This window comes from Jaculus jaculus, chromosome 5 (genome assembly GCF_020740685.1).
Source record: "Jaculus jaculus isolate mJacJac1 chromosome 5, mJacJac1.mat.Y.cur, whole genome shotgun sequence".
NCBI lineage: Eukaryota > Metazoa > Chordata > Mammalia > Rodentia > Dipodidae > Jaculus > Jaculus jaculus.
The window spans coordinates 157,579,050-157,593,097 of NC_059106.1; positions in this window are offsets into that span (position 1 = coordinate 157,579,050).

Here is a 14,048-nt window from a genome sequence, read left to right on the forward strand (position 1 = left end):
AGATGTGTGCGCCCCCTTGTGCACATGTGCAGCATTGCGTGCTTGCATCACTTTCCCGTCTGGCTATGTGGGACCTGGAGACTTGAACATGCATTCTTTGGCTTTGCAGGCAAGCACCTTAACCACTAAGACATCTCTCCAGCCCAAAGAACCCTTTTTGGAATTGTTTGACATTGTACGGGAGATGTAGCTCAGTGGCAAAGCACTTGCTGACCATGATCAAGACCAAAAAAAGAAGTGACTACGTTAAAACATTGAACTTTGTTTTTCCTTAAAATATCCAGCTTAGGGGCTGGGGAGATGTCCTAGTGGTTAAAGGCATTTTCTTGTAAAAAGCCTGTTGGCCTGGGTTCACTTCCCCATTCCCATATAAGCCAAGTGCACAAAGTGGCTCATGCATCTGCAGTTCATTTACAGTGGCAAGAGGCCCTGGTACACCTATACATTCTCTCTCTCCCTCTCTCTCCCCCCACCTCTCTCTCTCTCACACACACACACACTAATTAAGTAAGAAAACATCCAGGCCACACTGCTGGGGATAGGCCTTCAGGGTGGCAACTTAATTACCAAGACTAATGACCACTTGGGCAATGTGCTCTCTTTGGTCTGTTCACCTCCCATCTGCACACATACCTGGCTCCCACCCCTGACCAGTGTTTGCCTCATGCTAGAAACTACATATTCATCACCTCGCTACAAGGATGACCACTCTGAGGCAGTAACAAAATAACTGAGGCTGGGTACTTTAAGGAGTGAAAGAAGCTTCTTTAATTCAATGTTCTACTGTTTCGAGATCAGTTCTGGTGCCATCATCTTCCTGGCTCTGGTGAGGACCACATAGCAGATGGCATCTCAGTGGCTAGAAAATGGGAAGAAGGGAGAGTCAGGGAAGGTATCAGGCTCACTTTTTAAAAAAAAAATTTATTTATTTATTTATTTGAGAGAGGGAAAGAGGAAGAGTGAGTGAGAGAGAGAATGAGCACACCAGGGCTTCCAGCCACTGCAAATGAACTCCAGACACATGCACCACCTTGTACATCTGGCTTACGTGGGTCCTGGGGAATCAAACCAAGGTCCTTTGGCTTTGCAGGCAAGCATCTTAACCACTAAGCAATCTCTCCAGCCCCCATCACGCTCACTTTTAACATCCCACTCTGGTGGAGGTGAATCCATATGCTTGACCCAGTTCCACAAACCAACATTAGCCAATTCATGAGGGCGGAGTGCCCATGGCCTAATTACCTCCCACTAGACTCTGCCTCTTAAACCTCCCACTTCAACATTGCCTTAGCAGAGAGCAAGCTTCCAGCACGTGAAGCTTGGGGAGCAAACCACATTTAAGTCACAGCATCCTTTCAGCAAGTCAGCTCCTGGACCAACTCTTCAGCAGTGGATCTCTGTGCTCCGGCATGTACGTGCTAAGAGGATGCTGCTATCATTTGCTTGGCAAACCCCTGAAATGTTAATGACCGAACACAGGCCTGCATGTTCTGCAATATGACTGACAGGCAAATCGCTGGCCCCCAGAGGAAATAAACTGAAGTGCTGGATATAACAACTTTTAAGATGTTTCATAGGACGGGCATGGTGGTGCATGCCTTTAATCTCAGCACTTGGGAGTCAGAGGTAGGTGGATCACTGTGAGTTCAAGGCCAGCCTGAGACTAATTCCTGCTCAGTCTAGGCTAGGGTGAGACCCTACCTCAAAAAAAAAATAAATAAATAAAACAGGGCTGTGGAGATGGCTTAGCAGTTAAGGCGTTTGCCTATGAAACCTGAGGACCTAGGTTCGATTCCCGACCACCCATGAAAGCCAGGCAGCACATGTGTCTGGAATTTGTTTGCAGTGGCAGGAGTCTCTGGTGTCCCCATTTGCTCTGTCTCTCTATCTGCCTCTTTCTCTCCCTGTCTTTCTCTCAGATAAATAAGTAAAAATATTTTAAAACAAAAAGCGAAGGATATTCAGTAAAATAAATAAATAAACAACAAAACACAGAAATTGACAAGGGCCACCTTTCACCTCAGAGGTATTTGAGACTTCAGCCATTCACGGGGCCCAAGGACTACCTAGGTGGAGCCTAACAGAGACCCCAAAGAGCAAGGCTGTCTCTAAAGGGTGAGCCGGGAATAGATGAGTCTCCTTTCCCTAGATACCCATTTCCTAGGGCTGCTAGAGTCCGTTGTCACTTGCTTGTCAATTTAAAGCAGCAAAATATATTTTCAGAGTTTGAGAATCCAGAAGTCAAAAGTCAGTATCACTGGGTAGAAATCCCAGAGCACAAAGAATCCACTCCTGGCCTGTTCCAGACATCATTATTCTTTGACCTGTAGCCACAGCAGCCCCTTCCTCTGCCTCTGTGTTTACGTCCACCTCTCCTGTTCCTGTACCCCTCTGCCTCTCCCTTATAAGGACGCTTATGACTGCGTGAAGGCTCACCCGCCTGATCCAGGGTAACTCAGGGTGGCCTCGAACTCGCGGTGATCCTCCTACCTCTGCCTCCCGAGTGCTGGGATTAAAGGCGTGCGCCACCATGCCCAGCTCCAAGATTCTTAATCACATTTGCAAAAACCCTGTTCCCTGAAATAGTCACAGGTGCCTGGCTCACAGACCTTATTATCTTTGGACTCGTACCGCCCACCCAACTGTAAGGAAATCATTTTGATTTTGGTTTTGGTTTCTGAATCAAAGGACAGAAATCTATCTTTCCCAAGATGCTATAACCTCAGGATGGGCCTTAAGCTGGTTTTCAGTCCCAAATCACCCTTCCTAGGTGGCCAAACAGAACTTCTGGGTTAACCTTGGAGGTCACAAAGCCTAAAGCAACCATGAGCAAGTATCCATCCAGACCCACAGAGACTCCAAGGGGTGGCGCAAGTTCTCAGAGGATGGGCAGAGCATGTGTTCAGTACCTTTCTGTGGAAAGAGGCACTGATAGTGTGAAGAAGACAAAGACAGCATTGTCCAGCCCTGCCAGGCTAACAACAGACCCTGACTCTTGGTGGCTTTCGACAACGAAGCCTTGTTCCTTGCTCACGTTAGGACATGAGCCGGAGGACAGCTGGGGGGGGGGGGGGTCTTCACTAAGCTCAGTAGCGTCATTCCAAGATCTAGGTTCCTCAAAGGGAAAATGAATGTCACTTCCTGCAGTGGTCATTTGTATTGTTTGTACTTCTGCTTTATAGAGTCAATGACATCTGTCCTCATACCTCCAGGGTCAGAAATGCAGCCGAGTTCAACGTGAATAGAACGGGGAAGCCTGTTCCTCCCCAGGGAAGAACGGCAAGTCCCACAGCAACAACAGGAATGTGTAACTTCTATACAAGGAAGCAGAAAATAATTACAATCTTCTACACTAAGAAATGATTGAACAGATGGTTGGGGCTAGGACTGCACCCAGAAATTCTGTGTGTGTGTGTGTGTGTGTGTGTGTGTGTGTGTGTGTGTGTGTGTATTCAAAACCTCAGAGGACAGAGTTAGAGGCAGGTTGGACAGAGCTAAGAGAGAATGCAAGGCCTGAGTAGAACGGGGAGTGTAGTGTACTGGTCACAGTACCCCCACAGTAACGTTCAGACTAGTATTCGCTGTGTGTGTATAGAAATACAGTTGTTTTGGGCCGGAGGGATGGCTTAGCCATTAAGGCGTTTGCCTGCAAAGCCAAAGGACCCTGGTTCGATTCCCCAGGACCCACGTTAGCCAGATGCACAAGGGGGCGCACGCATCTGGAGTTCGTTGACAGTGGCTGGAGGCCCTGGCATGCCCATTCTCTCTATCTCTCTCTCCCTCTTTCTCTGCCAAATAAATAAATAAAATATTTTAATTTTTTGTTTATTATTTTTATTTATTTATTTGAGAGTGACCGACAGAGAGAGAAAGAGGCAGGTAGAGCGAGAGAGAAAGAATGGGTGTGCCAGGGCCTCCAGCCACTGTAAACGAACTCCAGATGCAACCCCTTGTGCATCTGGCTAACGTTGGGTCCTAAGGAATTGAGCTTCGAACCAGGGTCCTTAGGCTTCACAGGCAAGCTTAACTGCTAAGCCATCTCTCCAGCCCAAATAAAATATTTTTTAATGAAAAGAAATACAGTTGTTTTAAAATTGTTTCTTAACCACGTGTGGTGGCACACGCCTTTAATCCCAGCATTTGGGAGACAGAGGTAGGACGATCACCGTGAATTAGGCCAGGCTGAGACTACATAGTGAATTCCAGGTCAACCTAAGCTAGAGCAAGACTCTACCTCAAAAAAAAAATAATAATTTATTAAGACCTTATTAAACTTAGTGGGTTTTTCTTTGTGGGGGGGTGTTCTTTTTGTTTTGTTTTGGTTTGGTTTGGTTTTGGTTTTGCGAGGTCACTATGTAGTCTCAGGGTAGCTTTTAACTCACAAGAATCCTCCTAGCTCTGCCTCCCAAGTGCTGGGATTAAAGGTGTGTGCCGCCACGCCTGAAAAATTTTGTTTTTATACAATCCTTAGAGTTTCTGTGCAAAAATTACATTGTCTGAATAAACACCATTTTATTTTCAAAAAGTGATTTTTCCAGGGCTAGGAAGATTGCTTAATGATTAAAGGTATTTGCTTACAAAGTCTGTTGGCCTGGATCCAATACCCTACCCCATGTAAAGCCAAAAAGCCACAAAAAAAAAAAGTGCCCCATGAAGCCGGGCATGGTGGCACACACCTTTAATCCCAGCACTAGGGAGGCAGAGGTAGGAGGAACACCATGAGTTTGAGGCCATCCTGAGACTACATAGTTAATTCCAGGTTAGCCTGGGCCAGAGTGAGACCCTACCTGAAAAAAAAAAAAGTGCCCCATGAAGGCTGGAAAGTTTGCTTAGTGGCTAAGGCACTTGCCTGCAAAACCAAAGGACCCAGGTTTGAGTCCCCAGGACCCACATAAGCCAGATGCACAAAGTGGCACATTCATCTGGAGTTCATTTGCGGTGGCTGAGGTGTGCCCATTCTCTCTCTCCCTCCCTCCCTCCCTCCCTCCCTCCCTCCCTCCCTCCCTCCCTCCCTCCCTTCTTCCTTTCTTCTCTCTCTCTCTGTCTCTCTCAAATAAACAAATAAACAATATATTTTTTTAAAGTGGCCCATGAATCTGGCATTTATTTGCAGTGGCAAGAAACCTTGGCACACACCCATGGGCACACACACAATAAGTAAGTAAGTAAATAAGCAAACAAATAAAGTGAAAATTTTAAAAATGATTTTCCATGGCAAAGTACAGAAAAACAAAAAGATGGAAACCATGACTAGTTAAAATCCAAGTCACATAAAAGACAGAATGAGAAGATCTGCTCTGTCCCTGAAGGAGAGGTAAGAAGGAATATAGCAAAAGTAAAATGGCGCCAGGCATGGTGGCGCACGCCTTTAATTCCAGCACTCGGGAGGCAGAGGCAGGAGGATCACCATGAGTTCGAGGCCACCCTGAGGCGACGTAGTGAATTCCAGGTCAGCCTGCGCTAGAGCGAGACCCTACCTCAAAAATGGTGGCGTACACCTTTAATTCCAGCACTCAGTAGGCTCAGGTAGAAGGTTCTCTGTGAGTTCAAGGCCAGTCTGAGGTAACAGAATGAGTTCCAAGTCAGCCTCAGCTAGAGTGAGACCCTACCTGAGGGGAAGGAGGGGACAAACAAATAAACAGAATGTAGTGAAACAGTGTTTGAATAATAAAGATGAGTGACGATTAAAAACACTCACCTACAGATTTAGGAATCTCATGTCTCAATTTGTCCAATGTGTAAAAATAAAGAAGCCACTTCAAGAGTGAAACTGCAGAACACCAAAACAGAGAATATGGATTATCTTCAAAGAAGATAGAATCTCACAGATGTCAGGAAGGAGTGGAATGCCTTCCACATACTGTTGACACTGAAAAACAAAAAAAGAAAAAAAGAAAAATCTTTCAGGAAAAGCAATAAAATAAAGACTCAAACAAACAAAGCTGAGATAGTTGGCTATCAAAAGACTGTTATTAAAGATCTTAGGGATTGCTTTGGGCAGAAGGAAACCCTCACAGATGGAAGTCTTGGTAATAAAAACACAGGAAAAGGGCTGGGTAAGAGTGCTTCCCACAGGAAAGCATGAGGGCCTAAGACTGCCTGACTTCAATTCCCCAAGACCCACATAAACAGTCCTGTGGGAAGCAGAGACCAGAGAATCACTGAGGCTCCCAGCAACTGAAACCTTATGTTCAGAGAGAAACTCTGGCTTATGGAATAAGTGGATGAGTGATAGAGGAAGGACCCCTGACGTTCCCCTCTGGTCTCTGAATGCCCATGAATGCATCTGTGCAAATGCCATACACACACATTGCAAACACATACACACACACACACACACACACACACACAGAAAAAAAGCCATGCTGCATGCATTTCAATGGGAGAGAGAGAAATTACCAGTGAAGATACCCAACAGTTGACACTGCAAGCCTTATATTTGGCCAGCCAGGCCAAATGAGCCAACAGGTGCAATAGTGGCATGTCTGTCATGGTGGAAATCAACTGCCCTCTAATTGGACTGGAGGCCTGCTCCATAGGAGGAACACATCCCTGATACTGAAAACTTAAAACAGGGGTGGTCATGAGCCCTAGGAGCATAACATCTGCTGCTATCTGGCTAAATGTATATACTATGCTCACCAAACTGCCCAGTAAGCACTTCTCTTAATGTTCTTACCCTTATATTAATGCTACTGTCACTTTTGGTAGAGAATCTTATTTTTTTCACATGGCAGTAACCTTGGGATGACTTACAAGGCATCATGGTGCTAGAAAGAAGTGACTGCAGTGCTCAGTACTGTAATATCTTTATCACACCTTCCAAGGCTCAGGGTCTAATGCGGAAGAAGTGGCAGAAAGAATGTAAGAGCCAAAGGAAGGGTAGGACTCTTTATAATGTGCTCCCCCCAGACACAAAATGGCCTGGATATCCATGACCTCACAGTGCCCTACATAAGACTGTCATAATAGGAGGAAAAGATCATGGCATCAAAATAAAAGAGAGACTGAGATGGGTAGGAATATGATGGAGAATGGAGTTTCTAAGAGGAAAGTGGGGGGAGGGAGGGTATTACCATGGGATTTTTTTTTTTTTTTTTTTTTTTTTTTTGGTTTTTCGAGGTAGGGTCTCACTCTGGTCCAGGCTGACCTGGAATTAACTCTGTAGTCTCAGGGTGGCCTTGAACTCATGGCGATCCTCCTACCTCTGCCTCCCGAGTGCTGGGATTAAAGGCATGTGCCACCACGCCCGGCTTACCATGGGATATTTTTTATAATCATGGAAGTTGTTAATAAAAATTTGAAAAGAGAAAAGAAAAGAAAAATGGGAAGCATGGAAAGCTCTTAATGACTCAAGCCCCCACAAGCAACAAGTTAGAAAATCAGATCCAGAAAATGGTGGTGTAGGAACCACTCCAAAGGGGAGAAAAGAAATAATAATAATAATAATTGCAAAAAACACTCTTCCACTGAAAAGTGAAGCTGTATAAGAAATTATCAACCAGCCAGGCATGGTGGCGCACACCTTTCATCTCAGCACTTGGGAGGCAGAGGTAGGAGGATCACCATGAGTTCAAGGCCACCCTGAGACTCCATCGTGAATTCCAGGTCAGCCTGGGCTAGAGTGAGCCCTTACCTCGAAAAAAAACAAAACAAGAAATTATCAAGCACAACAGAGAAGTAGGAGACATCCAGATCTAGAGACCACAGAGGCAGGTACAAGCAGCTCCAGCCACAGGGGCACCGGGTTCACGCAACAGTGAGGCTCGGCCTGAGACGCAGGAAAAGCCAGGTGAAGGGATTTTCTGCTGACACAGGCCTGCTCACAAACTCAAGAAATGTGAAGAGGAGGGCAGCAGGGACCAGCTGAGCAGCTAGTGAGGAGGAGGATCATGAGGACCAGCAGGAAAACTTCAGCCACCATCCACAGCCTCCCCTCCCCCACCACCAGCACAAGCGCCAGAGACCTGGGGAAGGGAGCTTGCCTACTCAGCACCTGGCACAGGCGATCAGAACAGTGACCCAGCCAGCCTACCTGAAAGCTGGAAGAAGCAAAGAGCGCAGCAAAGAGGGACCCAAGTGGGCACAGAGCATAATGGAGACCAAAGCCATCCCAAAAGGTAACTGGGATTATACCAGGTCAGTACCTGCCAAATAAGCCTGGTGTATAGGCTTGCATCGGAAGTGCTAACTGCACCTTCCATGTCAGGGTCAATTGTATGTTAAATCTGATGGATGGTCGGATTTGCCATTCTTAAATAAGCTATATTTTGTCATTTGTTGCTTCCTGATTTATGGTGCCTTTGTCTCCTCTTCTGGAGAAGGGAAGGGTCTCAGGTGGTCACAAGTTGACTTCGGAACCCTCTGCAGAGATCTCAGCCTCCCAGTTCACAGGATTAAGGGCCTGGGGCAACACACATCCTTAGGGACTGTGACTTTGTTAGAGGATCTGTTTATTGTAATACCTACTCTTGCATAAATACTCTGCTGTTTTTCATTGAATGTGTATATTGTGTAGTTAAATTTTAGAAGTTGCCTGTATTTTGTTCCACCCAGCTACCAGAACACTCTCATAGCAGGCAAACTCAACACCTAGGGTCACTTTTGTTTTGTTTTGTTTTTTGAGGTAGGGTCTCACTCTAGCCCAGGCTGACCTGGAATTCACTCTATTCTCAGGGTGGCCTTGAACTCAGGGTGATCCTCCTACCTCTGCCTCTTGAGTGCTGGGATTAAAGGTGTGTGCCACCATGCCTGGCTACTCTGAGAGTCTTAAGTGCCACACCTGCCACTTAAGATCCTATTCTGAAGATATATAACATAAGATTGATTGATACATCTAACAATACTGCAGATAATTAGAAAATCTAAGCATTAAATTAATCCAAGATGCAAAAATCTCTATATTATAATACAAGAAACACAAAAAACCAAGACAAGGAAAAATTAGGGTAGACACTTCAATATATTGGTCTTGGCAAAGACTTTCTTTATATAACCCCAATTGCTCAGGAAATAAAACCACAGATCAACCACTGGGACCTTATGAAATTACAAAGTTTTTGTACAGCAAAGGACATTGTGGATAGAACAAAGAAGCAACCTACAGAATGAGAGAAAATCTTTTCCAGCTATACATCTGATAGAGGATTAATATCTGGAATATACAAAGAACTCAGAATATTAAATAATAAGAAATCAAACAACCCAATTAAAAAATGGGCTATGGAACTAGAGAGTTCTCAAAAGAAGAAATACAGATGGCATATAAACATCTAAAAAAAATGTTATACATCCCTAGCCATCAGGGAAATGGAGATTAAAACTATGTTGAGATTCCATCTCACTCCTGTCAGATTAGCTACCATTATGAAAACAAATGACCATGAATGCTGGCGAGAATGTGGAAAAAGAAGAACTCTTCTACATTGCTGGTGGGAATGCAACCTGGTCCAGCCATTGTGAAAATCACTGTGGAGGTTCCTGAGACAGCTAAAAATAGATTTACTATATGACCCAGCTATACTGCCCCTAGGCATATATCCTAAGGACTCGTCTCAGGACCTTAGACTCAAACATGTTTATTGCCACTCTATTCACAATAGCTAGGAAATGGAACCAGCCTAGATGTCCCTCAACTGATGAGTGGATAATAAAGATGTGGAACACTTACACAATGGAGTTATACTGAGTGGTAAAGAAAAATGAAATCATAAAATTGGCAGGAAAATGGATGGATCTGAAAAGGATTTTACTTAGTGAGGTAACCCAGCCCCAGAAAGCTAAATGTCACATGTTCTCTCTCATATGTGGATTCTAGCTACAAATGGTTAGACTTCTATGAGACTAGGAATAAACTTCAGTAGCAGAGGGCAGTAAGTTCGAAAGGGGATATAAAGGGAATACAAGGGGGGGGGAGAGACTTAATAGGATGGTATTGTATATATGTAAGTAGAAGAACAGATTAATGGGTGTTAAAAGGCCCAAAGTGAGGTCAGGGGAAGAGACTGAGTAAAGGAAAGGTGGAGGGAGGGCTAATCAAAATCTAAGAGGATATAAATAAGTCATATGGAAACCTACTTTTTTGGACAATAGAACACTCAGAAGCCATAGATTGTTCCTAGAAAATTTTCAGTGCCAGGGATGGGATGCCTGCCAGTGAGTTGTTGGCCAGGGAGGTCACTAATATCCCCAAAACATTACAGGCCATTGCCAAGGCTCTGGTTTCCCACCAGGAATAGATGGTAAAACCCGATTGCTGAAGATTCCACATACTTGGCTGCAAGGTCACTGATAAATCTTGCTGGAGCTGAGCTGAAAACCTCCTCCATGTAGACCAGTTTACAGAAAGCTGGAAAAAAGCTACACTGAATGCAGTTTGATGGGAGAGAGAGAAATTGCCAGTGGAGATACTCAACAGTGGACACTGCAAGCCTTAAATTTGTCCAACCAGGCCAAATAAGCCAATAGGTGCAATGGTGGTATGTCTGTTATGGAGGAAACCAACTGCTATCTAAGTGGACTGGAAACCCACTCCATGTGGGGGAATACATCCCTGATAGTGAAAACCTACAACAGGGGTAGTCATGAGCCCTAAGGGTGTAACATCTGCTGCTATCTAGCTAAATGTATATATTATGCTCACCAAACTGCCCAGTAAGCACTTCTCTCAATGTACATACCCATATATTAATGCTACTCTCACTTATGGTAGAGAATCTTCTCTTTTCAGATGGCAGTGACCTTGGGATGACTCAGAAGGCATCATGGTGCTGAGAAGAAGTGACAGAGGAGAGCTCAGCAATGAAATATCTCCAGCACATCTTCCAAGGCTCAGGGTCCATTGCAGAAGAGGTGGCGTAAAGAATGTAAGAGTCAAAGGAAGGGTAGGACTCCTTGTGCTCCTCCAGACACAAAATGGCCTGGATATCCATGATCTCACAGTACCTGACACTACTTACATGCAACAGACAGCTTCAGGTTCGCTGAGATGAACTTCCAGACCAGGCACAGTTATGGAGGAAGGGATATTTACTGAAGTTTACAGATCCAGGGGAAGTTTCATAATGTCAGAAGAAGCTGGCCTGACTTCACAGGTCCAAGCAGAGAGAGAAGCACAAGTCAGAAGCCAGGTAGCGCAGCACACTTTGCACATCTTTAGATTGAAATCTTAAAACCATCACCACACCTTAAGATCCGCCCAATAACACTGCCTCCAGCCAGGTGGCTACAGAGGCAAATTACAAAATAATAAAAAACTGAATATATTGGGGGCCATCTATTCAAACACCACATTCCGCCCCTGGCCCCCCAATAGATTTATAACCATCACACATTATAAATTATACTCAGTTTAATTTCAAAGGTCCCCACAGTCTTGACTAATTTAAAATAGTAAGTCCTGTAAAATCAAATAAGTTAAATACTTCCAACATATAAAGGCACAAAATAAACATTTTCAACCAGCATAAGGCATAGCAAGGAGAGAGTAAAACAATGCAAACTCATCCAACATCAAACTTCACAGTTCAAGTTCAATATAACCAGAGACTGCCAGTCTCCAGATTTTCCAATTCTGCCCCTCCAGCTGGGCAGAGTAGCCAGGGAATACTTCCATCCTAGGCCAACAGTGCACTCCATGGTAGTGAAAGGCCCAAGAAGCCAGGAGCCTAGAAATACTATCACGCTCCAAAAGGAGCTTTAGCGGGGCCCTGCATACCTCAAATTCCAGGCCCTACTCTCTGCTAGAAAGTCAGTAAAAAGTCACTCTTCTCATTGTGTTAGAGTCCACCTTCGCTATAAAACTAGGTAAAAGGGCATAAGATAGGCCCTTGAGGATGGGAAGTGAGTAACGGATTAAACCGCTTATCTGGCTTCTGTAAACTGCTTGCACCATAAGCCCTAATAGCCTGTCTTAACCACACTTTGTCACCCCCACCCAGGAGCCCAAGCAAATGCTGACCTCCGAGGTTATAGGAAACTGATTGGTCCACAGAGCGTGGGCTTAAGTAATTTAAAATGATTGGCTTAGAAACTATGGAGTGGCATAAATTGACTGGCCCGCACTGCGCAGGCTCCTGATGCTAAGAGATGATTGGTTTAATGCACAGGCTTTGTTAGAAATCATATAAAAGTTGTCCCGCTCCTGCATTCGGGGCTCTGCAGTCCTATACCCCTGCGTGGTGTACGACTGTGGGCCCCAGCACGTTTGGAATAAAAATCCTCTTGCTGTTTGCATCAACACCATTTCTCGTGAGTGATTTGGGGTGTCACCATTTCCGGGCGGAGCATGGGGTCCTCGTTCTGGGGGTCTTACAGTAGCCCTTGCATAGTCCTGATATATCCAAAATGTCTTCAGGTCTTCATGCAAACCACGGTCCATCTTCCAAAGGCTCTTTCAGCCTATCAGGGCATCAGGCCCTGCCTCATGCCACATCTCAGCAGCAGCTCCTTGAACCGTGTGCAATTCACGGGCACTCCTTGCATTTTGTATGCTTCTGAAACCAATACCAAGTGTGCAGGACACAGCCATATTCTTAATCCAGGGATGAAATAAATCCTTGAAAAGCAGGTTCCTTCTCCAGTCAATTCTTTCCAAAAGAGTTTGCATTTATATGATAGTCTTTCCTCAGGCATCTTTCCATTATTGTAATCTAAAGGAGTCAGGCCATTTTCTTTAAGATTCCTAATGTGTTTGACAATAGCAGGTTCAGTAACTTAAGACCAGATTCAGTGCCTGTAATTTTAACTTGTTTGAGGTTTTCCAGCTTAAAACTCTTAAATCTCTCAGTCCAATTATTCTTAGCCAAGCATATCAGTCCATTACTAATTTAACCTTGATTGAACTCTATGGGCCTGGGCAGCAGGATGCAGGCAGCCCTTATACCAGCAACCCAGTTTCAAAAGTTCTCTGCAGTCTTTCCTTCCCCTTAGAAAGTTCACAAGCCAAGTCTCGAAGTTCAATACTGTCTGCACTTAGCATTTTCAAACTCTCATCAGAATAGTCCATAAAATGTGGCTTACCACTCCAGAAGGCATCTTCAGTTGCAAGCACCAAGTCCATGACTACTCCTCCAAAACAAAAGCTCCAAAAGATCAACATCCACATGGTCAGGTTCATCTCAGCCCACTCCTCAGTACCAACTTCTGTAGCAGACAGCTGCAGGTTCCCTGAGATAAACTTCCAGATCAGGCACAGTTATGGAGGAAGGGATATTCATTGAAGCTTACAGATACAGGGAAGTTCCAATTTGGCAGAAGAAGCTGCCTTCTTTTACAAGACCAAACACACAGAGAGAAGCACAAACCTAAAAGTCAAAAGCTACACAGCACACTTCAGGAACTCTAGCTAGGCATACTTTGCATATCTTTAGACTGAAATCTGAAACCCACCACCACACCTTAAGATCCACCCAGTGACACTGCCTCTACCCAAGTGGCTGCAGATGCAAACTCCAAACTAATTAAAAAAAACCCTGAATATATTGGAAGCCATCTATTCAAACTGCCACCCTACACTAGACCATCATAATAGGAGGAAAAGATCATGACATCAAAATAAAAGAGAGACTGATTGAGAGGGTGCAGGGATATGGTGGAGAATGGAGTTTCAAAGGGGAAAGTGGGGGGAGGGAGGGAATTACCATGGGTTATTGTCTACAATTATGGAAGTTGTCAATAAAAAATAAAATAAATTAGATTCAGGGCTGGAGAGATGGCTTACTAGTTAAGGAGCTTGCCTACAAAGCCAAAGGACCTAGGTTGAATTCTTCAGGACCCTTGTAAGCCAAGTGCCCATTATGTATCTTATATATCATATATATGAAATAATAATAAATATATAATTAGATCCTGCTTGAAATCCTCAGACACCAGAGATGAAAAAGAAGCAAATAGTCATCTTGGTGGGCAAGTTGTTAGCTCTTTATATTTGATAATTGCAGGGAAAACAACATGGACCATATAACCAAAGCCATCAAATCAAAAATGTGGAAGTGAATATGAAAGATGAAGAGGGCCAAGCTCCACCCCGCGGGGCATGTGACTGGGGA